We start from the raw sequence: 3,654 nt of genomic DNA, 5'->3' as shown, positions 1-3,654 counted from the left end.
CCATCATCTAGTCTTTGGTCTTTGGTGTTCAATGTGTGGAATCTGTTCTTCAGGTAGTCTTTAAATGAGTTGGGATATAACTGAGGTCATATTTTGGCTCTTATGGATTTATTTCAATTTTTTTCAGCTTTAACTTGAAATTGCATATTAACAATTGATGGTCTCTTTCATAGTCAGCTATTGGTCTTGTTTTAACTGAAGATATTGAGCATCTCCATCCCCTTTTTCCACAGATGTAGTTGATCTGATTCTTTTGTATTCTATCTGGTGAGGTCCACATATAGAGCCATCATATATGTTGTTGAAAAAAGGGTATTGGCAATGTACAAGACCCTTTTGCAAAATTATATCATGTGATCTTCTAGTGTTATTTCTATGATCAAAGCCATATTTTCCAACTACCAATGATTCTTCTTTGTTTCCAACTTTTGCATTCTAATTAGCAGTATTAATCAATACATCTTCATTACATAATTGGTTAATTTCAGACTGCAGAACTTGGTAAAAGTCTTCAAATTATTCCTCTTTGGCTTTAGTGGCTGGTGCACAGATATGAACAATAGTAATTTTAACTGTATTTCATTGTAGGCATATGGATATTATCTTATCACTGACAACACTGTACTTTATGATCTTCAAACATGTCTTCAAACATTATTTTTCATGATGAATATGATGATGTTATTCTTCAATTTGTCATTCTCACAAGAGTTGGCCATATGAGTGTCTGGATAGTACAAGTCCATCAGAATTCATTAATGCCTAGGATATTGATCATTAAGCCTTCCATTTCATTTTTGACCACTTCCAACATTCCTTGGTTGGTACTTTGCAAATTGCACGTTCTGATTTTTAATGTATATTTGCAGCTGTTTTTTCTTCTCATTTTGAGCTGTGTCCTGTCAGCAAATGAAAGTCCCAAAAGCTTTACTCTATCCACATCATTCAGGTCAAATCTACTTTGAGGAGAGAGCTCATCTGCCATCATATTTTGAGTGTTAATACTTCAGTGTTTTGGGATTTTTCATTAAGTTTTTCTAGTATTATATCAGACAAGTTTTTCATGTTGTTCACAAGGTTTTCACTGGCAATTTTTTTTTCAGGAGTAGATGACCCTCCTTTTTCCCAATTTGTCTTAGTCTGGAATCTTCACTGAAACTTGTCCACCATGGGTGACCCTGCTGGTATCTGAAATAGCAATGGTATAGCCTCCACCCACACAGCAATATCCAAGCCACCACAATAAGATAAACTGACAGAAGAGTGGTGGATATAGATATAAATACCATTAAATAATTCAGGAATATTATAGCTCTGTTGGCATAGTGCCTAAGGGATTTGACTGCTAACTAGAAGGCTGGTAGTTTAAACCCATGAGCCACTCCTCAGAAGGAAGGTTGAACAATCTACTTCGATGGTGATACTGCCTCGGAAACCCAAGGAGGGCTCACTATGATTCAGATCTAACTCCACAGCAGTGTGTTGCATTTTTTGTTGTTGTTATACAACAGCAAAATGGCAAAACAAACAGACAATTAGAAATCATACAAAAATACCAATTAGATATCCAGAAGATGAACACAAAAATTACAGAGATAGATAACACATTGAAAATATAGAAGAGTAGATTGAACTGGCTGAAAAATGCATTTCTCAGCTAGAAAACAAATTTCTTGATACCAGCTTGTATGAGAAATATCAGGGGGGAAAAAAAAAAACGAATGAGGAGAAATTAAGGAAAAGTGAGAATTATAAGAGATGAAATCCAAGAAATGACATGTATCTGACAGGAATTCCAGAAAAAAGGGAAGCAAACAAGAAGAAGAACAGAAAAGACAGAGAGAGAGAGAAAATTGTCAAAGATTTGTCAGCAGAAAACATCCCTTATGTCATGAAAGACAAAAAGATATCCATCCAAGAACTTCAATTAACCCCATACAGGATAGAACCCAGGATAAATCAAATTTTCGAAAGCTGCAGACAAAGATAGAATCTTCAGAGTAGCTTAGGAAAAATGAAATGTTACCTGTAAAGAGCAACCAATAAGATCAAGCTCTTTATTCTCTGCATCAACCATGTAGGCAAGAAGGAAATGGGATGACATATATAAAACCTGGAAAGAAAATAATTGCCAACCAAATGTTATATAGCCAGCAAAATATCCCTTAAATATGATGATGAAATTAAGACATTCCCAGACAAAAAAAAAAATTATCAGAATTTTAAAAACCAGACTAAGACTCCCAGAAATGGTAGTCCTTCCAAAAGAAAATCAACAGTGGGAAAAAGATAAAAATAAGATTGTAACACATGACACCACCATGCAGAAACCAATCCAAGAAAATTCTCAAAACTAAAATAAACTTACAAAATGGAAAATAAAGAACCAAAGGAGTCAATCTATAAAAGACACTAACTAAAAAGCAAATAGAGGGAATAAATGATGTAATTAAAAAACTTCCAAATGGAGAAGAAATCAAGACAATGTCAATATGGAACAGACTCTCCCAAACTTAAGGAGGTAAGAATTTATTGCAGAGTAACCATAGAGAACATAAATAAGCCCTCTAACCCAAAAGCCATTTGAGTCGATTCCTACTCATAGTGACTCTCATTGGGTCTTTTGGGAAGCAGACTGCCTCATCTTTTTTCTGCAGAACAGCTGGTGGGTTCAAACCACTGATCTATGGTGAGTAGTCAAATGCCTTAACCACTACACCACCAGAGCTCCTTATAATAATGGAAAGGAAAAGAAAACTAGATATCAAAATGAACTCATCAGATTAAAATATTCAGAAAAGAGAAATCATCAATGCCAAAACAAAAGAATGACAGCAGTAAATTCATACCTATCATTAATTACACTGAATGTGAATGGATTAAGTGCATCATTGAACAGAAAGAGAGTGGTACATTGCTTAAGAAAAAAGGACCCATTTATATACTGTCTACAAGAAACTCACCACAGATACAAAGATAGAAATAAATTAAAAATCAAGGGTTGGAAAAATATAAAAAGCTTGTGGCAACCAAAAAGGAGCAAGAGTGGCAATACTACTTTCTGATAAAATAAGAGTTTAAGGGACAGAATAAGGGATAAGGAAGGACATTATGTGATGATAAAAGGATCAAGTTTCTAAGAGTACATACTAAAATAAATATCTATGCACCCAATGAAAGAGCTCCAAAATACACAAAGCAAACATTAACTGAATAGAAAGGAAAAATGGACAATTCTACAATAGTAGTAGGATACTATAACACAACTTTTAATGAAGGAAAGAACAACTAGTGAAAAATCAACAAAGATATGGAAAATCTCAACAACTTGTTCTCACAGAGATATACAGAAAATCTTACCCTCAAAAATACAATACACATTCTTTTCCACTGCACATGAATCTTTCTCCAGAATAGACTATATGTTAGGCTACAAAATAATCCTTGATAAATTTAAAAACATTGAAATACTACAAAGCATCTTCCTGTACAACAACACTATAAAATTAGAAATCAGTTACAGGAAGACCAGAGGAAAAAATAATCAAATACTTTGAAACTGAATAACACACAGCTCAAGAAATAATTGATAACAGAAGAAATAAGGTGTGAAATGAAATTTCTAGAAACGAATGAGAATGAAAACACATCATA

This window comes from Orycteropus afer, unplaced genomic scaffold (assembly GCF_000298275.1).
Source record: "Orycteropus afer afer isolate SDZICR_OR568_19922 unplaced genomic scaffold, OryAfe1.0 scaffold00186, whole genome shotgun sequence".
Lineage (NCBI taxonomy): Eukaryota > Metazoa > Chordata > Mammalia > Tubulidentata > Orycteropodidae > Orycteropus > Orycteropus afer.
Note: the sequence above shows the minus strand (reverse complement) of the source record.